The sequence below is a fragment of the Leuciscus leuciscus genome (genome assembly GCF_965113295.1).
Source record: "Leuciscus leuciscus genome assembly, chromosome: 16".
Classification (NCBI taxonomy): domain Eukaryota; kingdom Metazoa; phylum Chordata; class Actinopteri; order Cypriniformes; family Leuciscidae; genus Leuciscus; species Leuciscus leuciscus.
In genome coordinates this window covers 31015015-31042828 of record NC_138740.1, presented here as the reverse complement: position 1 = coordinate 31042828, position 27814 = coordinate 31015015, and the positions used below count along the sequence as shown (strand labels likewise).

The following is a 27814-nucleotide window of genomic DNA, read 5'->3' as shown; positions in this document are numbered from 1 at the left end:
GCATGGATGCAGCGCTGGCTCCGCTGAGACTCCAGGGCATTCGTGTACTCAATTACATCAACGACTGGCTAATATTAGCCAAGTCGTACGATATGGCAGTTCGACATCGAGATGTCGTTCTCGCTCATATCAGGTGCTTGGGGCTGAGACTCAACACGAAGAAAAGCGTGTTGACGCCCTCCCAGAGGACTACGTTCCTGGGAGTGGTATGGGACTCCACGACGATGCGGGCACAAATGTCTCCTGCTCGGGTGGGTTCCATACAGGCGTTGGTCTCCAGAGTGAAGCTAGGCCACAACCTCACTGTGAAGCAGTTTCAAATACTGCTGGGGCACATGGCAGCAGCGTCCAACGTCATACCTTTTGGCCTGCTACACATGAGACCCCTACAGTGGTGGTTGAGAGCCAAGGGGTTTTCCCCGAGGGGAAATCCGTTCCGTATGATCAGAGTAACGCGCAGATGCCTTCGTTCTCTCGTCATATGGAGGAAACCTTGGTTCCTGTCCCAGGGACCAGTACTGGGAGCATCATGTTGCCAGAAAACCGTTTCAACAGATGCCTCCCTTACTGGTTGGGGCACGGTCATGGACGGCCGCTTTGCGAGAGGTCTGTGGGAGACCCGGCACTCTTCTTGGCACATCAATTGCCTGGAAATGCTGGCGGTCTACAAAGCTCTGAGGAGCTTTTTCCCAGACCTCCGCGGCCACCATGTCCTGATACGCTCGGACAACACTTCCGTTGTCGCGTATCTGAATCACCAGGGGGGTCTGAGGTCGCGCCCTCTATGCAGATTGGCACACCAGATCCTCCTGTGGTCCCAGGGGAAAATATCATCTCTCAGAGCGATGTACGTCCCCGGGGACCAAAATCAGGGAGCAGACGTCCTGTCGAGGCAGGGGCTGAGGCCCGGGGAGTGGCGACTCCACCCAGAGGTGGTAAAAGCCATATGCGTGAGATTTGGCCCGGTGGAAGTGGATCTCTTTGCGTCTCAAGAGACGTCCCACTGTCCACTGTGGTTCTCTCTCAGACATCCAGCTCCGCTGGGGCTGGATGCCATGATGCAGACGTGGCCGAGGCTGCGTCTGTACGCATTTCCCCCGATCGCTCTGCTCCCGGGAGTCTTGGAGCGGGTTCGCCAAGAGGGGATCAGTCTACTTTTAGTAGCACCCCGCTGGCCGACCCGAGTTTGGTTCTCGGACATTATAGCTCTGCTAGACGGCCTCCCGTGGCAGGTCCCTCTGAGGAGGGATCTGCTGTCTCAGGCAGGGGGCACAATATTTCACCCCTCGGCCAGAGCTGTGGAACCTTTGGGTCTGGCCCCTGAGGGGGCTCGGTACCTAGAGGCTGGCCTGTCAGCAGATGTTGTCGAGACCTTACTCAGCTCCAGGGATCCCTCTTACCAGGAGACTGTACAGCCTGAAGTGGAATGTGTTTTCCACTTGGTGTAGAGAGCGTGAGGTGGACCCTGTTAACTGCCCAGTGGCTTCAGTGCTGGAGTTCCTCCAAGATCGTTTCTCCGCCGGTCTTACCCCGTCCACACTTAAGGTGTATGTGGCTGCCATTGCGGCTTTCCACTCGCCTATAGGTGAGGGGCCTTTGGGGAAGCACCATCTGGTTGTACGTTTCCTCCGTGGGGCTCGGAGGATGAGGCCTGCGGCTCGCTCCAGAGTTCCAACCTGGGACCTGGCGGTGGTACTTGAAGGGTTGGCTGAGGCCCCCTTCGAGCCACTGGAGTCGGCTGAGGCAAAGAACCTGACCCTTAAGGTGGCCTTTCTCCTTGCTATCACCTCTCTGAGGAGAGTGGGGGATCTCCAGGCCTTGGCTATAATGCCAACTTTCCTGGAGTTTGCCCCTGGCGGAGTTAAGGCCATCTTACACCCTAGACCGGGCTATGTGCCCAAGGTGCCATTTAATGTGGCACGGTCAGTGGTTCTTCAGGCATTCCATCCTCCACCTCACGTGACGGCGGAAGAGGGGAGACTTCACCTGCTCTGCCCGGTCAGAGCCCTGAGAGTGTACCTTGAGAGGTCCTCTCAGTGGAGGAAGTCAGACCAGTTGTTGGTGTGCTTTGGTTCACCCAAGAAAGGGCTGCCTGCATCCAAGCAGACAATCAGTAATTGGATTGTTCAGGCTATAGCCATGGCTTATCAGGTGCGCAGTCTGCCTTCACCTATAGCTGTGAGGGCTCATTCTACCAGGAGCATGGCCTCCTCGGTAGCCCTCCTTTCTGGAGCCTCGCTTCAAGATATTTGCGAAGCGGCTGGGTGGGCCACTCCACACACCTTCATAAGATTTTATAGTCTGCAACTCCCTGTGACGCCTGGCGCCAGAGTGATCGCGTCCTAAGTGTGCCTGGTCTCCCAGCTTCACACTAGGGTGGCGTGCTTACGGTGTGGCATAGTGGGCATTGCGTTCCCATAGTGTCGTCACGACGACGACGCAGTGCGAGTTCCCTCGAAGGGGAACGTCTCGGGTTACGACTGTAACCCTTGTTCCCCGAGAAGGGAACGAGACACTGCGTCTCGTCGCCACACCTATCACGGGCAGAGCGCGTGCTTCATCGCAAAGGAGCTAACGTGTGTTTGTGCCGGCGTCCCTTTGTATCTTCCGGTTATGCCGTCATCTACTACGTCATGACGCAGCACCAATCAGGATTGGACAGATTTCATTCATGCTTCAGATGCGTTACGCTGAGGGCGTTTCCATAGTGTCGTCACGACGACGACGCAGTGTCTCGTTCCCTTCTCGGGGAAGAAGGGTTACAGTCGTAACCCGAGACGTTTTCTCACCCGAAGAGTGAATGTCCAGTTTCTCTACATTACTGTGCTGTGTTTTAGAGACAAGAATAATATATGACCTTGATTTTATCTGCTAAAACACAACATATGCAAATATTTAGACTGAACTTTCAAGGTTTATGACAAATAAAAAAAATAAAAAAAAATGTGTTGATGTCAAGTGTAAAGCAATTATTAAACACCTGACATGCACATTTTTTAGACGAGCTATTTGTTTGTTTATTTCTGTGGAGAAAAAAAAGTTCAAATATGTGTTATGAATGTCAAGTTTACTGCAATAATCGTTGTGGGCAATCCTCAATATGCAAAAGGTGTATTTACTTTACATTTTCCAAACATATATAAAATGAATCAGACATAAAAAAGGGGGGATAAATCAAATATCACAATCATGGGATTTAAGGAAAGCAAAGGCAGGGTAATTTTTCCAGCCCGTTGCAGATACAGAACCGGATGAACAAAACCAGCCAGCACATAACAAATAAAACACACAGAAAAAGTTAGTTTTTCTGTTTTGTCAGAATAAAAAAGAATACTGTGATAGTAAATGGCCAATATATTATAGCCATGCTCATAGTAGTTGTTAGAATTATATAAAAAGCTCTTCTCTTAATGTGTTTCTCTCTCTCTCTCTCTCTCTCTCTCTCTCTCTCTCTCTCTCTCTCCTGGTCCTGACTGCTGACAGGAGATGTTTGGGCTGGGCGCTTCCCCTAAAGGTAGCTGGCGGTCCGTGTACAAACCACCACTCGAGAAGAGATCTGGAGACCTTCAGTGGAGAATTGTACACGGGATTATAGCTACGAACAGATACAGAGCACACTTTGATCCACAGGCAGGGTTGGGTTGTCCTTTATGTGGAGAGCAGGAAACCGTTTTTCATTTGTTTTTAGAATGTGAAAGGCTTCAACCACTTTTTTATAGATTACTTTGGGGGAAGTTTTTACACCGATTTTTTTTCATTTATGGACCAAAATATAGAAGTGAAAGAAGAGAAGTTCATGTTTTAATTCATTTCTTATTTGGCCAGGCAAAATTGGCCATATGGTTGTCACGGAAAAAGCTGTTGAGTGGTGTTGTATCAACTGATGTGGTGTCTATTCTTAAAGGTTTACTAAAATCTCGCATTAAAATTGAATTTACATTCTACAAATTGGTCAGAGATATGGAAATGTTTAAATATAAATGGGGAATAAATCAATGCTTTTGTAATGTTAATAATGATGGCTGTTTGGAAATGAATATTTAAGTGTATTTGTGTAAAAAAAAAAATAAAAATAAAAACTTTCTTTTCTCATGGAAACATTGTTAAAGTGAAAAGTTAATGTTGTTTTTATTTTTTTTGTAAATAAATAGACCTTTAAAAGTCAAGTCTCTCTCTCTCTCTCTCTCTCTCTCTCTCTCTCTCTCTCTCTCTCTCTCTCTCCCTCTCTCTCTCCCTCCCCTCCAAGCACAATCAAGTAAAGTGAACAAAGAATTAACACAGATACCAATCTCAGAAACAGAGTGATTCAGGATGAAGAACCCTGATGCAACTCCACTTCCTTTTCCTGTGATGATGAGCCATATAATATAGGAGTGTATAGGAAGAGCAAAAATGAAATTAATGCTGTACAAACATATGTCCAGACTGCCCAGTAACCCAATGAAATTAGTTGTGGAGTTTGAAAAATTGCGACTTTTGAAAAACAATGGAAAAGTTGCACAGTGGAATGCAAAAACGCATTCTGTGTGAAAGTTTTTTTTTTTTTTTTTTTTTTTTTTTAAGCACAACTGATGACCAAGACTGCTACAAGACATGGTGGTGGAAAAAAAATGGAATGGGAGGAAAAAATACAACAGCCTTTATTCCATGAACACACAAAGATAATCCAAACATGATGGTAGGAGACACCACAGCCTTACATTGCATAAAGACAACTACAAACTTAAACACAAGGGTATAAATACACTGAGTAACAAGAAGGATAATGTGGAACAGGTGAAGGTGATTAGTTGTCATGGAAACTAACAAGGGAAACTATGGAGACAGGGGCTGAATTCGAAATCGCCCCCTGAATGAAAATGAGTGAGCGAATTCGGACAGCCGTTAAGAGTACATCGGTTGTACACTCGTTATTGCGGTGCAATGTGGGATTGAATGAGTGCACTAAATAACGTCCACTATGGTTTCGGACACCACTACAAATGGCTGTCCCCTCAAATAGCGCCCTATTTGAGGGTATGGGGGTGATTTCAGATACAGCCAGGACAACCCATTCTCACTCCCAAGGCGTCAAAAACTGAAGCATGGTCAAGCACACCCGGCGTCACAATGAAGATGCCCCCCGGCGTCACTCTATGACAAATTCGGAACTCCGTTGCTTTCAATGGGAAACCTGTGGCATTCTGTGGTCATTCAAACACATCGCGATATTTGGCATCAGTTCACGTGTGCCAGACACAGACATTACTACATATGTAAGTAGTTGTAAATACGCTGTCCTAATAATGTTTGATATAATGTCTTTTCTGTTTGTCGATATTAATCAGATTAGCTCATGTTCAGTCACTGCATTATATCTGTTTTCTCCACAGAGGCTTTGCGTTTCATTGCTTTCTAATTCAAAATAGGGTGATTAAACACTGTCTGTCACGTGATGTGCTATAGGCCTAGACCTTCAATCAGTTAATCATATTCATATCAGGTTTAAAGTAGTACAATTATTCCCAAAGTGGTATTTGTAGTAGAAGCACAGTAACCACAACACTTACCATGCTTTTGCCACAGTAACCCTAGTTTTACCGTGATAGGTGTGGTAAAAGGACACTAACCATAAAACTTACCACACTTTTACCTCAGTATTGATAGTTTTAAAGTGATATTTGTTGTAAATGTATATTTACCACAACACTTACCATGCTTTTAATGCCTAATAATGTAAAATCCAATATTTGTGAGGTAAATCAGTACTTTTTCCTTTAAATAATCCTATATATTATACATAATGATATTTTCTTTTCTCTTTTTTCAGCTGAAAAGACCAAAAGGGCCTTTTGGACTCAGTTAGCCCATTATTGTTTGAGGAGAAGTAAACGGAGGAGATGGACAGCTGCAAAGGCAAATATTCGCAATGGTGTGTATGTGTTGGTTTTAACCCTTAATCAAACATTTTATCAAGCATTTGTTGTTTCTTAAACCTTTTCTTACAAAACCCATAGCCCAATCAGTACGAATATAGTCTCAAAGTCTTAATAATTCACAAGATTTAACAAGTTGTCAAATTCGTACAATACTCGTACATATTTGTATACTCGTACATAATCCTGCAGCTTTTACTCCTAGTGCTGTCATTGGCTATTGCCTCAATTCCTGTACATATTTATCACGATATTTGTTAATCAGTTGCGCCCCTTCTTGGAAAGTAGTCGGATGTCCCACACACTGTCAGAATGTTTATATTAATTGCATTGTATTCATTAAAATTATTACAAATTGGACCCTGTCTTTTCATGTTCTAATAATACATGATATCTCTCCACACCTCATAAACTACCTCTGTTTGCAAGAGTGGAAAAGCTAATCTGACTTGTCACATGACAATTTTGTCGTAATCAGATCAATTGCACTACTAGTAATTAACGGTGCGTGGGTGAGGGTGGAGGCCCGAGCTGTGCAGGAGCTCTGGTTCTCCAAGTCGGGCAGAGGGTGGACCACGGTGGGGGTCCCTGCCTGGAGCTCTGGTTCTCCGAGTCAGGCAGAGGGTGGACCTAGGTGGGGGTCCCTGCCCGAAGCTCTGGTTCCCCGAGTCGGGCAGAGGGAGGACCTTGGTGAGGGTCCCTGCCCAGAGCTCTGTTTCCCCGAGTCGAGCAGAGGGTGGACCTTGGTGGGGGTCCCTGCCCAGAGCTCTCCGAGGCGGATAGGAAAGCCGGGTGGGTCCCTCCTCCACCCTGGAACTCCCCTCAAGAAGTCGATTTTGGGTTACCAGTGGCCCGGCTCTCTGGAGACGCGGGGCGGCTGGGACAGTAATGCCTGGGCTTAAGTGTGGGACCCCCAGGTTCGCCTGGAGCTCGGGTGAGGGTGGAGGCCAGGGCTGAGTGGGAGCACTGGTTCTCCGAGTCGGGTAGAAACTTGTGTTTGACTTGGGTGGGTGGGACTTGTCAGTGTGAGTCCTTGGAAAGATCAGTGTGAGTCCTTGGAAAAATCAGTGTGGCGTGGTGGGGGTCCACGGCCGGGCCCCTGGTTCCCTGAGGCGGTCCGGGGGTGGACCGTGGTGCTCCCCCATGCCCAAAGTCCTGGTTCCCTGAGTCAGGAAACGGCGGGAGTAAGCTTGACTCTGTTAAGGGAGAACCTTAGTGTAAGGGGCTCCATACTCTGGGCCCGTGGGGGGTCTCCTTGTGGCTCCACACACCAGGGGTGGGGGGGGTCTAATGGTACTCTCCCCACGCCCGGAGTATGGAGCTCCAACACGGCTTATTTTTCGAGATACGCCCGGTCAAAGCTGGACAGGAAGTGACCGTATCTCGGGATCCGAGCCAAGTTGGGGCTCCATACACCCGATGTGGGGGGGGGTCTCATCATATGCCCCCTACGCCCAGAGTCTCACGTCCCAACTCGGCTTCCTCTCCGAGTTACGCCCGGTCAAATCTGGACCGGAAGTGGCCGTATCTCGGGACCGGAAGGTCCCCGGGGTTCGGGACGGCGGGAGAAGTAGGGTCCCCTCGAGCCCCCCTACCACTCGCCATCCCGAGCTGAGATCGGACTGAGGATCTCTTTTCCGGTTTGGAGGTGGACTTGGTCTACATGTTCCTCACCAGGAACGTGTCAGGTCGGTGCTACATAGAAGTGAGAAAGGGTCCCACTGACACTTTCAGAGGCTCCTGGGGCATATGGTAGACGCAGCCGCATATAACCGGCTTCCTCCATATCATGACCGCTTCAGCATTGGCTTTATGGTCGAGTCCCAAGGTGGCCGTGGCAGAGAATAGGGTACATTTTTTAACTAGCAGATATCACCATGAAACTCTCCCAGTTGATTACCTACATTTAGATGAGAACAAAATGTATTACAAGTTTTCTGTAATTTAATGTTTTAATATGCAAATTAGGCAATATCTAATTAAATATGCGCTAATTTGTATATATTTAAAAAAAACGAAATCTGAGTATTGGATAAAGCCAGATTAAAAACTGTTTTTTCATTGTGTTCACATATTAGATGGGGAAAAAATTACTGAGGGATTTATGGATATCTACTTTTGTTATCCTGTAAATCAGAATATACTGTCAATAGCCTTAATAAAATTATTTTCGCCATGTTTTTTGGAATAAAATGTTATATAAATCAGGCTAGGAATAATATATTTACAAATCCCTCTGTAAATGTCTTCATAATATAACTAGGTACAAGACTGGAAAGTTTGGTGTATATAGGTGCTACTGAAGTGGAGATTTTGAACTTGGAGTATGAGAGAAAGGTCCTTTTGAGAAAACGGGCTTTAAAGATTTATCATCAGCCAATGAGATTGCGCATTCAGCCCTTTTACTTTCGCGATTGGTTGCTGATAAAAAGGAAATTACCATATTTGGATCCGACAGTATTGTACAGTGAAGAGAGAGCTTTCCGGCGGTGCCTGTGATGACAGAGAGCAGACAGAGATCGCGGATCGGCGGGATGATTTACAACGACAACTTTTGTTGAATTTACGCGAAATCTACAGACGCAAACAGACAAAGTGTAGTAAAATAAAGACCTAAATGTGTATTTCGGACTTTTTTTCACCACAGTCTGAAAGAAGACATGTTATTGAAGACAAATATTCAAAAATCTCAAAATTGACCAGTAAAAAACAAAACAATGTTTTTGCCTGCCGTGTCTCGCCTTAATATGTTCATCAGCCTACAGTAAAAGGAAAAATGTTTGTGTGACGTGTAGCAGATGAAGTCATGCAAATATATGCTTGTAACAGCTGTGAAGTCAGTCTATAAAACGTCTCAGGTTACGTATGTAACCCTGGTTCCCTGAGAGGGAACGAGACGCGGTGGGAACGCCCTGCGTGATTGCGTCGTGAAGCACATGTATAATCAGTCCAATGGAAAGACGAGACGTCATAGGCGGGTGACGTCATCGACCAGGAAGCTATAAACCACCCCTGAGACAGACCGCGACAGCTTCTGAAAGCCGAAGCAAGTCGATCACAGGCATGCAGGGAGTATGGCAAGGCGACGCAGCTTCGCGTTCCCTCTCAGGGAACCAGGGTTACGTACATAAGCTGAGATGTTCCCTTTCAAGGGAACTCGAGCTGCGTCGAGACGCGGTGGGAACCCTATACCCACTACGCCATATGACAAATGCCTGTTCTGTATGAAGACCATGCGCACACTAGGAAACAAGCACCCTAGGCCCTGGAGTGGAGCCTAGGTCCAAGTCATAAAATCTAACAAATGTAAGCGGTGAGGACCAACCTGCCGCATTACAGATGTCATAGAGTGAAACTCCTGATAATAAAGCCTTAGAGGCAGCCATACTCCTGGTAGAATGGGCCGGGACAGCCAAAGGTGAAGGCTGTCCGGCCGCTTCATAAGCAAGTGAGATAGCCTCAACTACTCACTTGCTCATTATCTGTTTAGATGCAGGGCAACCTATCTTAGGTAAACTGAAGCAGACAAATAACTGCTCTTATATATATGCCACAGGGCAGCTCTGTGGACATAAGCATCCAAAGCCCGGACAGGGCAAAAGAGATTAAGTTCTTCCTGATCTGGCTTGTATTAAGGTGGAGGACAGAAGGCCTGCAGCACAAATGACCCACAAATTTAGTAGGGACCTAGGAATACAACCCGGCAAGGGGTGAGGAAAGACTATCACCATACCAGGTACAAATCCAAGTACGTGCAGGCCTCAGCCTCAAGTACCACGGAGAAGATGAAATAAGGATCTCTCCTCAGAGATAGCCCAGCAAAGAAACATTCATTGCAGAAATCAAGTACTGTACCATAGCAGATAGCAAGATTCAGAAGGCGTTCTCCGCACCAGGCAGAGAACAGTTTCCATTTCAATGCATATTCAGTCTTCTCGTGGAGGGAGCTCTAGACTGGAGTATGGTCTCCACGACCTCAGTTGAGAGACCTGAATCTATGAGCTGGGCCCCCTCAGAGACCGAGCCCACAGTATCCATAACTCTAGATGAGAGTAACTCCCGGTAGCAAAGATATCGGGAAATGCGTACAGGTGTAGCCTCAACCCCACCTAATACGTTGCATCCAGTTCAAGCAGAGCTGGATGCGTCAGGGAGAACCACATGGGGCAATGCGTTGTATAAACGATGCGAAAGGTAGACTTGAGTTTTGACCGAAGTTCTCCTAAAGGAGCTCCACCACCTCGGGGTGAAGTCTCCATTCCCCGGGCCTCAGCCCCTGCCTCAACAGGATATCTGCTCTGATATACGAAACCATCAGTGTGTTGTCCGGAACGACAAGCACATGGTGACCTCTCGGGTCTGACAGGAAGTATTGAGATTCTCGGAATACCACCGTCACTTCTAGCCAATTATGTGCCAAAAGGAAGATGGTCCTGCCAAAGACCCTTCGCCGAGCGACCACTCATGATCACCCCCCACTTGTCAGGGAAGTATCCGTCAATAGCATTATGCGTCGACAAGAAGCCCCCAACACTGGGCCTGGGCGAGGAACCAAGGTTCTTCCACATGACCGAGGCACGTAGGCATAGCCTCGTGACCTTGATCATGCGAAAACGGATTTCCCCTCGGAGAAAACCCCTTTGTCCTGAGCCACCACTGCAGGGGTCTCACATACAGAAGGCCAAAAGTAATTACGTTGGACGCAGCTGCCATGAGACCCAACACTCTGAAACTGTTCCACAGTGAGTGACTGGCCTAGTTTTACCCCATCTACGGCGAAGCCGCAACCCCAATATCTTTAAATGAGACAGAATGACATCTCAATGCCGAACTGCCATCTGCTCAGATTGAGCTAGGATCAACCAATCGTCGATAAAGTATAATACGCGAATGCCCTGGAGTCTCAGAGGAGCCAGAGCTGCATCCACGCATGTTGTAAAAAAGGCCGAATGGAAGAACCCGATACTGGTATGCTTCGCCCCCGAAAGCAAACCTCAGGAACCTCCTGTGATGAGGATGGATAGATAAGTAAGCGTCCTTCAAGTCTATTGTGACAAACCAGTCCTCGGACTAAATCTGTGACACAATCATTTTAGCGTAAGCATACTTTGAACTTGAGATTCTGAAACCTGCTGTTTAATTGACGCAGGTCTAGAATAGGACGCAACCTCTCATCCTCTTTCGGAACAATGAAGTGACGGTTGTAAAACCCTGACTGTCTGCTGGGAGGAGGAACCCCTTCTATAGCTCCTTTTGCAGAAGTGTCAGTACTTCCTGCTCCATAACCAGAGCCTGCTCTGGGTCCACCACTGTGGGGAGGACCTCTAGAAATCTGGGCGGACGAGAACCGAACTGAATTCTGAAACCCTTTTCTATACCCAGAGGGCGCAGAGGAGAAACGATTTCTCAAAACCATCCCTACCCCGGAGGGGACCACCCTCAGAAGCCTGCAGCCTCGGCGTCAGGGCTTCTTCTTCCAAGCTATTTTAGAGATAAAACAGTCCTCAGATCTTGCATATCTCTAACTGGCTAGACTGCGACCGCCACCCAGGTCCCCCTTGATTGTGGATGAGCCCGAATGGCGAATCTTTGTTTTGCCGCACTCTATGCTGCGAGGAGCTTAAGTATCGGTGAGGAAGAAACCTCTGGAACGCCGATGAAGAGTTTATTTCTTAGTTTTTTTTAAAGCGGAGCGTCCAGAAGAAAAGACATATTTTATCTTAATTTTTCTTTACATCAGAAAAACTATATATATATATATAAATATATCACTCCGTGGCCACCAGCAGGAAACAACCGAACTGGCAGCGCTGTGACCCTCCTCAGAGAGTCGCCACCCAGAGGACGCCAAGGAGAAACGATTTCTCGAAACCGTCCCTCACCGGTATAGTTTATCTGTTGCGCGACGCAATTCTCAAATAGCGTCAGTGCTGTTACATCCTCACATTCATCCATGTCCTTATATACTTTACCTACCAGTGCTGCCTAATAATATTCATCTATTATTTATGATGGCTGGTGGGTAACGTCGGGGTTATGATGACGCCAACACGGGAGAGAGATAGCTCGCAAGCGTCTCTTTAACCCGAGGCACTGTCATACCATGATACTTAATACCCATAACATTACTATAGTAGAAGTTTAGGGATAAAACACATAAACAGAAACCGGTTTATTCCACGATCTCGACACCTCAGTGTGGAGATAGGGAAAAAACGGCACTCCCCGACGAGGAGGCTGAGATATATAGTTTTCCTTATATTTTCACTCTCATATATGTTCGGCTGGCCAGTAATATTTAACTTAGCAACAGCACTAGATAAAACCTCCTTTTATGAGCTCCTCTTTATTCAACAGAGTTATGAGCTGACTTATTTATTTATTAATTGAAAACTCATAAACATCTGCCTTATTTTGATATTTTTTCTTTTATTTATTTTTATTTTTTTTTAAACAAAAACACTAACGATACCAATTCCTCGGAACTGGAAATCGCAGCATGAGTGCCTCATCCCGGGGAGGAGAAACCGCAGAGCGTGCTTCTCCCCGAGATAAGGCACTGGATCCAACAGGTGTTTGTTAGAATCATTTGCGATCCCCAAGATGCGCGTCGACGCTGTGCCTCGGCAGCAGCGGACCCGCGCCTCGGGGCGCGCGCACCGAACCTTCCTCATCGAAGAACGGCCGGCGTGAGCGGAGCGTCCTCACGGACAGCTTCTCACAATGCTCACAGTCAGCCCCCTCGAGAACTGACTGTTGGCATGCTCCACTCCCAAACAAGCAACACAAAGCTGAAGTGTGTGTCCCCACCCGTGATATAACGTGGGCAGGGAACAACACAACGCTTGCTTGCTCTCTTTTGCCATAATATATATATATATTGCAACTTGACAGACAACAATAAATATGACAAGGACAGAATACACAGATTGCTTGCTGAAGGCACAGAAGCTGTCGCGGTCTGTCTCAGGGGTGGTTTATAGCTTCCTTGTCGATGACATCACCCGCCTATGACGTCTCGTCTTTCCATTGGACTGATTATACACGTGCTTCACGACGCAATCACGCAGGGCGTTCCCACCGCGTCTCGACGCAGCTCGAGTTCCCTTGAAAGGGAACCCCGCACAGAGATTTATACACATCCAGAGAGACTGGACATTCACTCTTCAGGTGATTAACTCCTCTTTTTGATTTCAATTCTTGTTTTTCAGTTAATAAGAAGCATTGTCACTGCATTGATTTTTATTTTTTTATTTTTTAGGAAATTAGATTGAAGTAAATACAAACAGATCTTTTTTTATTTAATTGAAAAGAAGAAAGTTCAGTTGAGATACAATAAACAAACTGTTACAAGCATATATTTGCATGACTTCATCTGCTACACATCACATAAAACATCAGATGTGCAAATATTTAATTACAAATTAAATGTTAAAATATGTGACTTATTGTGTTTTAAATTTTTCACAATTTATACACAACCATGAAATATTTAGTCCCACCAGAGATACTCAACTTTGGCCCTTGAGATTAACTTTACTACAGAGTTTCTGTCACCGTGTGACAGAAGTGGAACAAAAAAATGTGATGCGGTTCTTTCGGGGAAGCACTTCCGATGCGACACCAGGCCGGTTCTGCTTCTGTGTCATGGCCGACCGGGATTTTCTCGGAGGAAACTAACGGCAGCTGTAGCGGGTGAGAACTAATCAAGGCAGCGATTGTGACACGTATCCCCAAAGGGGATTATAAAGTGGATTTTTGAAGACTGAAGCAGGAGGAAAGAGAGCGGGAGGAAAGCAGAGAGAGAGCAACTGGTGATTTGGGGACACGTTTCCTTTTTATGGTTCACACAGCCAGACGAAACCCCCCCTTCTCGATAAAAGCTGTGGGTTTGAGGACCCCGGTTAGATGGAGTGGATGCTTAAATTCACTGTGAGCTCTGTGCAGGTGTTCCATCCACCATTGTTGTTCTGGAGAACGGAGAAACCCAGTCACTCATGCTGCTCTGAGTTTACTTATCCAAAGGCTGCTGTATTCTGAGTCCCCACCACTGTTCCGGAGAACAGAGAAATCCAGCCACTCACGCCGCTCTGAGTTCCTTACCCGAATACTGCTGTATTCCGAGTCTCCACTGCTGTTCTAAAGAACGGAGAAACCCAGTCACTCACGTTGCTCTGAGTTTACTTACCCGAAGACCGCTGTATTCTGAGCCCCCAGCGCTGTTCTAGAGAACAGAGAAATCCAGTCACTCACGCTGCTCTGAGTTTACTTACCCGAAGACCGCTGTATTCTGAGTCCCCACCACTGTTCCAGAGAACAGAGAAATCCAGCCACTCACGCCGCTCTGAGTGCCTTACCCAAAGACCGCTGTATTACGAGTCCCCATCGCTGTTCTGGAGAACGGAGGAACCCAGTCACTCACGTTGTTCTGAGTTACTTACCCGAAGACCGCTGTATTCTGAGTCCCCACTGCTGTTCTGGAGAACAGAGAAATTCAGCCACTCACGCTGCTCTGAGTTTCCTTGCTCGAAGTCCGCTGTATTCTGAGTCTCCACCGCTGTTCTGGAGAACAGAGAAATCCAGTCACTCACGTTGCTCTGAGAGTACTTACCCGAAGACCCTGTATTCTGGTCCCCCACCGCTGTTCTGGAGAACGGAGAAACCCAGCCATTCACGCTGCTCTGAGCTTACTTACCCGAAGACCGCTGTTTTCTGAGCCCCCCCACCGCTGTCCCGGAGAACATAGAAATCCAGCCTCTCACGCTGCTCTGAGTTTACTACCCGAAGGCCGCTGAAACCCAGTCACTCACGTTGCTCTGAGTTTACTTACTCGAAGACCGCCGTATTCTGATCCCTCACTGTTGTCCTGGAGAACAGAGAGATTCAGCCACTCACGCTGCTACTGTTTTAAAATGTTTTAATGTTCAATTAAAGGAATCTGTCTTTCTTACCTCGTTGTCCTGTTTCGTGGTGTTTTCCTGGTGTAGCTCCTCAGAGTGGTACTCAGTAAGGGTGTTGTGTTGAAGGGATTTGCCCCCACCCTGCCCTGTGACATTTAGCTCCAATCCTAAAATACACCTGAACAAGATAATAAAGCTCATTCGGATTATTAGGGGTGTGTAACGATACGCATATTCGTATTGAACCGTTCGGTACGAGGCTTTCGGTTCGGTTTTCGGTACGCATTACGTACCGAACGGTTCGTTGGACCATTTTTTCTGCCGACCAAAATTTCGTTATTTCAAATGAAGGCGCGTCACGGGTGGCAAGCGCGCTCATAGAGGCTGGCGCGACCACAACATCAACTGGCAAATGCAATGTAAGGAACGAAACTGAGCTACTCTTATTGTGTTTGTGTGGACCGTTTATCAGTTTTGACCTGTGAAGCGGGACTCGCGAACCCTATGCGCGAGCCTGATTTCTTTGTTATTAACGGATCAAACAGCGCTGAAGTGGAAACCAGGAAGAAACATCGTGCCATGATTGAACTGGCCGGTGTCCACAGATCAGCAACATTCACCGTGGAATGGATTTGCTGTAGCAACACTAACTGCAAGGTATGGAAGTTTGTCAGGAATAGTGGGCTATAATGCTTTCAAGTAACATTACGTCTGTTTTATTTTGACATTATGAATACAATTGCTGCCCTCAAATGTTAATCTGAACTAAAATAAACCTTTGTTTATAACTAGCCTACTACTACAATATTACATTTCATTTTGTCCAAGGAGCTGTTTTGTTTTATATGCTCATAAGAAGAGTCAAGTATAGCTCCATTATTGCTCAGTAAAAAAAGCACCAAAAATAAATAAATAAATAAATAAATCATACTTTATGATGTTAGTTTCATTAAATAAAATAATAATTAAAAAAAATAATAATTCAAGGAAATTTCTCTGGCATTTATTTATTTTTGCTGTAGCCTATGGAAAACGTACCGAACCGAACCGTACCGTACCGAACCGTGACACAAGTGTATCGTATCGAACCGAACCGTGAATTTTGTGAACCGTTACACCCCTACTAGAAAGTTATAGGCAGTTTCACGAGTTTACACGTACATGAAATCAGATAAGGGGTTTTGGAGGGATACTGTGAATGTGCTCCTCCTGAACATTGTTAAATGAAACTTCATTAAGATTGATCAAGGTTGGATCCAAACTCTGCACCAGACTGTCTCGAATCATCTCACAGTCACATGTACAATACCAACGCATTCTCATCCTTTCTAAATAACTGGATAGAAATGGACAGAATATCTGTCAAAAGTGCTATTTTTGAGCTTTTAGCGGACGGCGGCTTGAGTGCTTATGTCAAGCTATTATATGTATAAGTGCACTGCTGTGGTAATCAGATATAAAAAATAAATGTTTAAAAAAAAAAAATTAAAAAAAAAAAACATTGTGCACAAAAATTTTTAACACCTATATTTAGACACACAGAGACGTCAAGAATCAGCATAATCTCAACAACGGCGATGGGCTTCATGCTTCTCTCAGTCCAGGAGAAGCATGAATCATTGATAATGCTAAATGTTACTTTATAAGGTAGTAACTGTATTGCAGTGATTATGTCTATTATGGCGCTTTTCCACTACACAGTACCAGCTCGCCTCGGCTCGCCTCGACTCGGCTCGACTCAGCTCGGCTCGGCTCGGCTCGCTTTTCGCTCCGTTTTCCATTGCAGATAGTACCTCCACAATAGTACCTGGTCGTCATAGCGACGCCGCAGGAAACTGCCGTGACTTAATCTTTTACGCGAGACACACCCGCTACCCACACACACAGGACAATGGAGGAAATCGAGTGTATGCTGTTTTTGGATGTTTTTGTTTTTGCTGTTTTTTATTCAGGATACTCCGTCTGGCGCGTGCAATGATGACGCAGTGAATAGTGACGATTCTCTCTGACCAATCAGCAGTCTGCTGTGTTTCCACGTCACATTTTAGTATCGCCTCAGCTCGCTTTAGAACCTCGCTGGAGGTGGTACGAAAAAAAGTACCTGGAAGCAGGTACAGGTACAACTTTTACACAGTGGAAAACCAAACAGAGCCGAGTCGAGTCGAGTCGAGGCGAGCCGAGGCGAGCTGGTACTGTGTAGACAGTGGAAAAGCGCCATTAGCTTAGTTAAGTTGATGTATTTGGTTTTATATATTTTTTTTTTTTCTGCTCAATTTTAGACACAAAGTATTTTCACAGTATTTACAGTTTAATAAATACAAATCTGTTGTCCCAACACTCTTTTGTATGTCTTTGTTTTAACAACTTACAACTTGCACAAATTTGAATATGCAAATATTTAAATTAAAATAAAAAGTAACAAAATGCAGTGCACTTCTACATAGAATATGTTAACTCGACAATGTGCAAAACATTATTTGCATCCATGCGGAAAAATGTGTAACTTCAGTAATCATCTTTGAAGATGCTGTACACAGATAAAATCAGTGAAGAGTCAAAGATTCAATCTTTATACACATGACACTGGCAAGGAGGTGCCAGTGAGCATTTAAAAACTGTGACAAAGAAAAAATGTCATGGCAGGACGTTAAGTTTGATGTATACTACTGATGTATACTAAGTTTGATGTATAATACTAACACTTTCTCTTCTATTCTATTCTATTCTATTCTATTCTATTAAAAAATATATAATAATAATAATAATAATAATAATTAACATGTACAGCGTTAGACCAAACTGAAAAGGGTCATAGCACTTGCATATTGTTTTCCTACTGTTAGTTTAACTGCTTCTATTGTTCTCGTTTATAAATCGCTTTGGATAAAAGCGTCTGCTGAATGAATAAATGTAAATGTAATCTCTGTGACAATCCTCATTATGGAAAAGGTGACACTGGGCCATTGATTAATTTTCTTATTTTTTTTATTGTAAAACAAACCATTAGCTAATAGTAACCACTCATAAATCTGTTAAACACAATCAGAATACACTGAATAAATCTGACTAGAAAAAACTAAAATGCAGCTATAAATCACTGAATAAACAGTGAATGACAGAGAGTCCCAAAACTGTAAATACATAAGAAATAAAATGACATAACAAAATCCCTGCTTAATTCAGACGGGAAAGACTCAGCTACAAGGACACACAGGTGATTTACAATTTTCCCAAGCAATAATAAAAGTTCGAAGTCATATTTGAGTAACTTAATTTTATTAACTTAATATATTTAAGTAGCAGGTTTTATAAGAGACAGGGGCAGGAGAGTTTTCCAGTGCGGTGAAGATAAAGAACAGGCTGAACAAAACCAGACAGCACATAACATACCAAACCAGGGACCCAACATGCAGGATTAAGCTTTTCTGTGGCAATGGAAAAAAACTCCTGCAATACTATATGGGACATATGTGATAACCATGGTCACAGTAGTTATTAGAATTAGATCAAATGTTCTTTTCTTGATGCCATTTTCCACCTTTCTCTCTCTCCTTCTCTCTCCTGGTCCTGACTGCTTCAGAGCTCTGAGAACAGCCACAAGACAAAACAACTGGATGAAGAAGAAGTGGAGGAACTGCAGCGAGAAGAACCACATATGTATAGTGTTGTGTGGAACTATAGTATACATGCAGCACAAACAGGAGCCAAGAATAATTATCCAGGCCGCAGTGCAGCAGATCACTCTATATCTGAGAGGTTTGAACTTCAGAAAGGTTACAGGATGAACCACTGCCAGGTAACGCTCAACACAGATCAGACACTGAAACAGAGGACGACCAGTAGTGATTAGTCCTGTTAAATAGTTTAAACTGTTCTATAAATGAAAACCACTCTGCCAGTACAAAGGTAAAACAATTCACGTAGAAACCAGCCTCAGAAATAGAGAAATTGAGGATGAAGAACTCTGATGCAACTCCACTTCCAGCGACCCTCGGAGCCAAGATGGCGGCCAATCCAATATGATCGCTGCCCGAAAAGGGTTCCGAGTCTCAGACTATAACTTTAGAACCACATGAGCTACAAATACAAACTTGATGTCTTGTTCAGCATAATTGTTCATGGGAAACACATAGGAATGTTTATATTTATGACCCAGTATATCTGGACCCCTTAATCCTCCAATTCCAATATGGCCACTGTCCAAAAAGCAGTTTTGACAGTAGTATGGGGCCTTACACCCCATTGTTTGCGCCAATTTATCTACAAACACCAAATTTGGCACGGATGCAGCAGACGGCATACTGGAATGATTTAGCCAGGGCGCCCGAGCCAGTGATCCCTGAGACCAAGATGGCTGCCAAATCCAATATGGCCACCACCTGAAAAGGGATTCGGCTGCATATTTTGAACCAGATGAGATACAAATGTTAAGTTGATATATATTTCACCTTTTCTGGCTATGGGAAACACAAAAAATATATATATAAAATAGGGCTGGGCGATAAATCGATTTTATCGATTAATTCGAATGTGTAGTTTACGTCGATTTTTTAAAATGAAAATCGGTTTTCTCTTTAACATTCGCCGACGCTCCCCTCTGGGCTCCCGTAGCTCCGAACGGGCTCAGCTCTTCCCCCGCGCGTTTGACATAGAGATACACAAACAACACGGCAAGACCGCGGCAGCACAAACACACCCGCCAAAAAACAGCCTACAGTCTTACAAATTGAATCCGCAGGGCTGCCAACTCTCACGAATTCACTGTGAGACTCACGCAATCGTCACTTTTTAAACGCTCTCACGCCACACATCCATTTTCTCACGCAGAGAAAAGTCGCGAAGCAAAGAGGACACTGACACCGACAGACAAGACAGAGAAGGTTACAATTGCTATGAAACAAATTCTCAGCTCTCAGATTCTGTCGATTTAATTACGAAATTCAAACAATAAACACCGTTTTGGCGCTTGACAGATCGCTGACAGAGTTCAAGCGGCACGTGAACCGATCATCTGTTACTCTTTACTACTAGTTAATAGTAGGCTAAATAAACACGAATGATCAATAGGTCATTTGAAAGATACAGTTCAACTTACCGAAATTAAATAAAATCGATCGATCTGTGTTTTTCAACTGCGGAAAGAGGTCTATAATAACAGCTAGAGGACAATACGTCACGTAAAGTTACTTTTACCTCTGGAAAGCCCATTAATGACCATAGCACGTTAGTTGGACTTTAAAATAATTGCTGTAGAGAGTAGTATTTTGCTAAATATGATAACTATATTACAAATTTATTATATTTTTACCTATATCATTAAAATATTATAATGTTGAACTTGTTATTATAAAAGAACGCATAATATTTAATTTGAGATGTTATTTTTAACCTTTAATAATAATACCAGCTGACAGGGCTTTAAATTAACATGTATCTACTGTACCTAGTATTTATCCAAAGGAATCGATATTGAATCAAGATCAGAATCAAATCACAAGAATTTAATTGAAATTGTGAAAGCAATAATAAAAACAGTAGCATACCAGTCATTGTACCATGTAAACATTGTGTTGTCACTAAACTTAATAAAATTCTGTTTAGTTACCAAATGTTTTGACAATCACAATACACTTTATTGTGATGTACATTTTTTTTTTTTTTTTTTCGTTCCCCACCAATCCCAATCCACCCATTTCATGTTATGTCACGTTATGTTATGTTACATTTTCACTGTTTACAAAGGCAGGGCCTGCCATCTTGTCTTTTTGGCTTGTTGCTTCTGATTGCACTTTAACCCCAAGGGGAAAATCCAAATCAAATCCCAGAAGGGAAAATCAAAACAAAATAAAGTTCAAAATTGTTTTGAACAATTTCTTTGTCATCTGCAGATTGATTTTAAGTAAGGGAAGAAAAAAAATCGATTTAAATAATAGATTTTTTTTTTTAGGCCATATCGCCCAGCCCTAATATAATATATATCCGGTATATGTCCGGTAAACTCCTCCTTTCCACCAAAAAAGATGCTGTACTCTCCAACAGACCAGGGTATGACATGTCTGCCCTTCAGCCTTGTAATCATCCAGAAGCAGATACAAGAATAATCCTGCATCTTGCACATGCTGGTGCCAATGGCCATAACAGAGCTCTGGATCAGCTTTTCAGGTGGAAAAAAACTATAGGGATATTCCTGCTCATTAAATCACCAAGGATCTTGGTCCCCAGAAGTCACAGGCCTTACCACTCTTCCACACTTTAACAGGCTGTGACACAACCTCAGCCTTCCTGGGCCATGGGAAAAAGGGTGCATGGGCAGCTTGGGAGGCAACACCAGATCTCACAGAATCCCTGGTTACCCTCACCTCAGACCCTGAACAGATCAACAATGACGTCCAAGTCCAAAGACTGGAGCATATGGTCGTCATCATGTACAGCAAGAGCTTTGGTTCCAGACGCGTAGATGAAGTTAGACATCACCTTTTCTCGAATGGTACCTAGTCTCTCGAGAACCTGCCTCCCACCCATGCTGCACTGATTCAGCACATCAAAAGAGCACTGCTGCAGGCCAGCTTCTACTGGAATCAGGCAACCGCTGTCCAGCAAAATATCCCAGAGTTCAATGCATGGGGATGGTATCAGGACTCTACAAGCAAGACTTGGGAATCTTATTGGACTAATCTCGGAGACGCCAGTAAAGCCTGCACCATTCTCCTCCACTGTGGCTGCAAGACAGCATGTAGAGGGCACTGCAAGTGTTGTAAAGCCGGAGTTCGTTGCACTTCTATATGTGCATGTGAGGGTGCTTGTACAAACAATGATGGTGGAGACGATGAGTGATCCGGTGATTGTGAGTGATAATGATAATTCATGTGAGAGAGACCATGAGAATGAGAATTCATGAGAGAGACCATGAGAATTCACTGTTGTTTTTTTTATGTCATTGCTGGGTTTTTATTTATTTTTTTATTTTTTTATGCTAAGCAAACTTTTAAAACTTTCGGACAAATTGATTATATTATTCGTTTAACAATTTGACATAATATAAATATTGCCTTGCAATAATAATTGTGTCTTATTCTTTCTTATATGATTACACTTTGAAAAGTATTCACCTGTGGTACACTGAAAGCATTTCACTTTTATAAGGAAATGAATTAACACTGAGAAAAACCTTCAAAGTTGTGGTAAAAAAAAGAATTTTCAACCACAGTCTTGAAAAGAATACAGGTTCCAGACTTACACAAGCATAAATATAAATATGCCAATGGACTTCCTGTGGTCAATAAACATAAAATAGACACCACATCCTCATTTGTAGTGCATTTGGTTAAAAATGGTGTAGCCAAAACCCTTTTTGAGGGTCTGAGCCTGACCCAGCGCCCTCCTCGGGCTACGAGCTTGAGCCCCCTCCATGCCCGGAGTTGGAGCCAGCCACTGATTCCACCCCAAAACCATAGTATATCGCCACACCCGTCCAGATGCTGGAGCCAATCGCCAGATCCAGTGAGGAGTTAGGTCCGGTGAGACAGTTCTCAGATGAGGAGCACTGGTTCATCAATTTCACCACGGAGCTCATCCCACTCCAGCCAACTACACTCTGTATCATGACTGACCCGATCCCACCCAATATCCTGCCCACCCTATTGTCACCACTATCATTCCCCACACATACATGCTCCACTGGTGTCTCATGGCTCCTCAACTCTGCCTTCGCCGTTGATCACCGCCAGCTCGTTGACTCCACCTCAGGCTCATTCAACACCAACACGGCACTGTGATGTGGATCCCCTGGCTAAACCTCAGGCCTCTAGGCCCAGTTCTCCACCTCAACCTGTCTGCCCGGTTTTGGTGCGGAATTCCAGGCCTCCGGCTGCACCTTAACCCTCCACCCCTCCAGCTTCACCGGGATTTTCCTTCCTTGCGGTTCCACCGTGGTCCTCGCTCCCTCGAGTGTCGGCCCGTTCTGCCAAGCCGCCTTCTCCACCTCGGTCACTCAAGCCGACATCGCCACCTCGACCCTCCAGGCCTGTTATATCGCCCTGGGATGTCGTCCTTGCGGCTTTGCTCATCCCACTCCACCGCTGTCGGTCGAGGTCCAGGCTCTGCCCAGTAAGACTTTTAGGACGCAGCCTTGGCTCCTCCCACCGCCAGTTACGCCGTGGTATTCTTCTCTGCTGACTCCTCCTGACTCGACCTCCCCCAAAAGGTGGACTTTTGCTAGAATAATTATCCAGACCACAATGCTGCAGATCACTCTATATCTAAGAGTTTTGTACTTAGGAAGGTTACAGGATGAACCACTGCCAGGTAACGCTCAACACAGATCAGACACTGAGGAACATTTCAAATCTTGAGAGACATGTAAACCACATTTGAGGGAACAAAGACCAAACTGTTCAGGGCTGAGTTTCCCGAAACCTTCTTAACGCTACGTCGTTCTTAAGTTACACCTTAAGCTGTACCTTATGGATAATACGTGTTCCCGAAACGTTCTTAGTTAAGTATACCTTCTGTAAGTCATACTTTCGGAAGGTTGGTCTGGACCACTCTTAGCTTCACCTTATCACTGTTGCAGGGCTATATGAATATAATTCTGAAGTTTTAATACACACAGACAGTGTTCAGTTAGGCTAATTCAAGTGTTTTCATGCAAAGAATAAAATTGTCATTACACTGATTGTTGTTAGAATTTTAATTATATTATTATATATAATACAATTTTATAAATTTATTTTAATAAAAGAGCGCTTTTAAAGGCCAGTGAAAGCAAAGGCTACTGTCAGTTAAGTCCTATTCGGACTCTGATATTGTTTATCATGGGCTCGTCCGGTATTTTAAACAGTCGGTGATTTTAGTGCCGTCCGAATCCATAATATCAGTGTTTTTTCTCACCCAACCCGCGTAAAAATCCCTGGCCAAATTAGTACCTACTGTTTTTTGACAAACAGGTCGTGTGGTAATTTAATTGCCGTCTGAATCCACATCTCTGCGTTTTCAAAAAGAGATTCAAAATTCACTGTTTAAATCCTTTTTGATCACTGCCGAGCACCATACGTGACGTACACTTTTATTACTGAAATGCTTGAAAGTATTTACAAGAACAATATTTCATCGCAGCTCCACCTCAGCGAACAAAAATGGGAAAGAGAAGAAAGCACATAAAAATGTAAATGGTTATTATGGCAGCAATATATGATACAATTTTAAAATATGTAGGCAATGCTATTATAGGCTATTATAGTTTGTATTACTTTTTATATTATCCCATGAGTCCTAATAAATGCAATTTCAACTATTTCTAAAGTGCTTTTTTATAAAGAACACCGCTTTCTCAGATAAACAGCCCTTGCACGAGTGAATAATTGATTCTCGAGCCATCGATATCAGCAGATTCATCACCATGCACGGACAGCACCGGGTAACGTCGCACGTAAGAAGGTATATCTTAAGCAGCTTCCTAAGGTATAGTTCGGGGAACACGCCTAGAAATGGTATACCTTCAGTTGAGTTATACCTTAAGAGTCTTCGTAGCGCGCTAAGAGACAACGTTATCGGGAAACTCAGCCCAGACAGATACCAAGCTCACAAACAGAGAGATTGAGAATGAAGAACTCTGATGCAACTCCACTTCCTGTTCCTGTTACGATGATTTATATACATATATATATACACTGTAAAAAAAATTCTAACCCTCCCAAATCAAAAATTTCAAGTGACCGATGACATCAAAATTTTTCAATTGGCCCAAGTGAAATTCTTGTTGCAATAGTCTGTTAACATTGGCTCAATGAGAAATACGTCAGACTAATTGAAAAATGTAGATGTTATCGGTCACTTGAAATTTTTGACTTGGGGATGTAATTTTTTTTTTTACAGTGTTTATATACAGTAGGAAAATCAAATGGTCTATACATTTTTAAAGAAATTATCTATAGCCTATTTCTGAAACTGCGAGCACACCTGCCAGTCCATCAACACAAAATATGCAAATTTTTATACCAAGCATTTAAAAAGGAGAGAGAGAAAAACTCTTTAATCATCTGTGTTATGATAGGATGTCAAGTTTAATACAACATTCTAAATTGAAAGCCTCCATAAGGGAAAGGTGACACTAAGTCATCGACAAAACCAGCCCATCCCACACTCAATATAGATGGTCACTTAGTAAACCATTCTTACTGAGAATGCCCCACGGAAAACAAATATTCAAAGTGTTTATTAAAAACAGTAAGGACAATTTCTAATAATCATGCCCATGAACGTGTTAAATAGTTTTATATGGACGAGCATAGACCTTTACCTTTTAATGCACAAACCACAGTGACGGTGGCAACCAAAAACAACATTGAAGTCACCATGAAATTAAAATGAACAATTCTTATTTTTTATGCAATGTTACAGTGTTTATTATAAATGAACTATCCATGCACATCATTCAATTTTTTTTTGTAAATGTGCCCTCGTAATCTTACATCCACAGATTCCAAAAGTCTCTAGTTAATCAGAAACAAAAATAAGTCAAGAAGAAGATTACTTTGCGAATTTATTATTTATGTTTTTCACATCGCCCTGAACATCTATTCACTTTTGCATAGAGTTTTGTTACGCCTTTTATTTACATAAAATATGTGATAAAATGGCCATAATTTTATATAGTTACCATCTAAAACATTCACATTAACCTGAAAGATTAATGTGAAAAATGCCTAATTTTACCAGTATACATTCATGTAAATTCTCATTAAGGTAAACTACCTGTCTTCTAAACTGATTGTATCACAATTTTTACTCCTGTGTGTTTTTCTGGGGGAAATAAAATAAATGACAGGTTTGTAGCAACCATTTATATCAATTATATCGGACAAGTACACTCAGAATGAACTAAACCTTTGTATAAATAAATAGAATAATTAAAGTACAACTAAAAGTCAGTTTGTGTCTCTGCATCTCTCTAAATAAAAACTGAATGACAGTCATGTTTTGTGTCACTTCACACTGCAAATGCCATTTAAACATTACGAATGCGAAAATGGTGTTGCCATTATTTTGTGTTAATTCTAGCGGACAGCTGAACAAAACAGACATGCCAAGATTAACCCAGAAACAAAAAGTAAGTAAATTATTACAATTGCAGATTTTATGATGAACAGAGGCAGGAGAGTTTTCTAGTGCGGTGCAGATAAAGAATAGGTTGCACAAAACCAGCCAGCATAAAACAAGTCAGACCAGTGAACCAAACTGTTGGATTACTTTCTGCTGTCAGAATGACAAAGAATCCTGTGATTGCAAATGGGAAATATAGTATAATAATGTTCACAGTAGTTATTAGAATGAGATTAAACGCTCTTCTCTTCATGTGGTTTTCCTCCACTCTCTCTTTTCTTCTCTCCCCTGGTCCTGACTGCTTCAGAGCTCTGAGAACAGCCACAAGACAAAACATCTGGATGAAGATGACCAGTGAAAGCTGCACGGACAAGAACCATGTATATGCATGAATGTTTTTTGAGGTAAAATTATACATGCTGACCAAACAGGAGCCAAAACTAATTATCCAGGCCGCAGTGCAGCAGATCACTCTATATCTGAGAGGTTTGTACTTCAGAAAGGTTACAGGATGAACCACTGCCAGGTAACGCTCAACAGACATCAGACAATGAAACAGAGGACGACCGGTGAATATAAGTCCTAATAAAAAAGCATCTAATATCTTAAGACTTGAAATCCACATTGACAGTATAAAGACCAAACTATTCAGACAGATACCAATCTCACCAAAGGAGAGATTGAGGATGAAGAACTCTGATGCAACTCCACTTTCTGTTCCTGTGATGATAAGCCATATAATATAGGAGTGTGTTGGTAGACTAAAAAACAAATTGATGCTGTACACACAGATTTCCAGACAGTCTAGTACCCCAATGAACTGAGTTGTGGAGTTTGTTGATATTTCAGGTGTGGTGAAGTTCACTGTAGAGTTATTCATCTCGTCTGTATTTGTCTTCTCAGTTAAGCAGCTCACAAGTTGTGGTAATGTAACCATGATCTAAGAAGAGAGAAGTGTGAATGAACCAGGTATAATTAGGATTTAGGTTAATATACATTCAAGTGCAAAATATCATCTTGTATCATATTTCCCATGAATGGATTTCATTTAAATTGTTACTTCTTGAACGTGTTTTCGTGCTCTGACAAGCATTTCAGGAAGTGTGTGCCACTGTGTCAGCGGCCAGTGCCTTATCCCTGATGCAGTCGCCGAGCTGCGCCATACTACAGATCTTGCTGTCCGGGCCACCAAGCAAACAGCTGCCGCTATCAGTCGCTCAATGGCGGGTATGGTGGCCATGGAGAGACATCTGTGGGTTAACCTGGCTGGATAAGAGCGCTTTCTCCTCGATGCACCAGTATCACCCTCTGCTCTTTTTGGCCCTTCCGTCGAGACCGTGGTCGAAAAGTTTAGATAAATGAGGGTGCGGTCCGCACCGTCTCTAATCTGCACCAGATCTGCACCTACCTCAGGTGCCTGGACCCTGGGCCATCTCAGTCTGAGGACTACAGACAGGCCGAGGGGCAGAGTGTCGCTAACCTAATCAGGGGGGTAGGGCGTGGAAAAGGCGTAACCAGAGGAAGGTGAAGAAAGACCTGAGGGAGGTTATTGAGAGTAAGCGCACTGGAAACCAGCCGCACTTTAGAGAGACGTAACATCTCCCTCCTCTCATATCCCTCGTTCTTAATCCTCGCGGATTGCGTGTCTAATACCCCATGCTCTACTGTTCTGATGGTTCGGTAGAAGGGCCCTATGTGTTGGTGTGCTTAAGGTGTGTTATGGCAGAAAACTCCCCCCTACAGGAGGGTTTTTTTCTTGCAGGCAGTTTTCCATCTATACATTTATCTTAAATTTGTAGCCACCTACCCCATGAGTGGAGTACCTAATGAGTGGCTCCTTCATCAGATCATTGTTCTGTTTTAAAGTTGAAGCTGCTTCCCCATACTGACTGGTTTTAT

General features: G+C 43.7%; 1 pseudogene across 1 annotated transcript; it reads right to left on the bottom strand.

Moving 5' to 3' along the window:
• Positions 1 to 18121: 18121 nt before the first annotated feature.
• On the bottom strand, positions 18122 to 19058 carry LOC309477547 (annotated as a pseudogene). The gene is made up of 2 exons: positions 18903 to 19058; positions 18122 to 18635 (listed from the first exon to the last, which is right to left on the bottom strand). The product of its transcript is annotated as an uncharacterized misc_RNA (transcript).
• Between the last annotated feature and the right edge of the window lie 8756 nt (positions 19059 to 27814).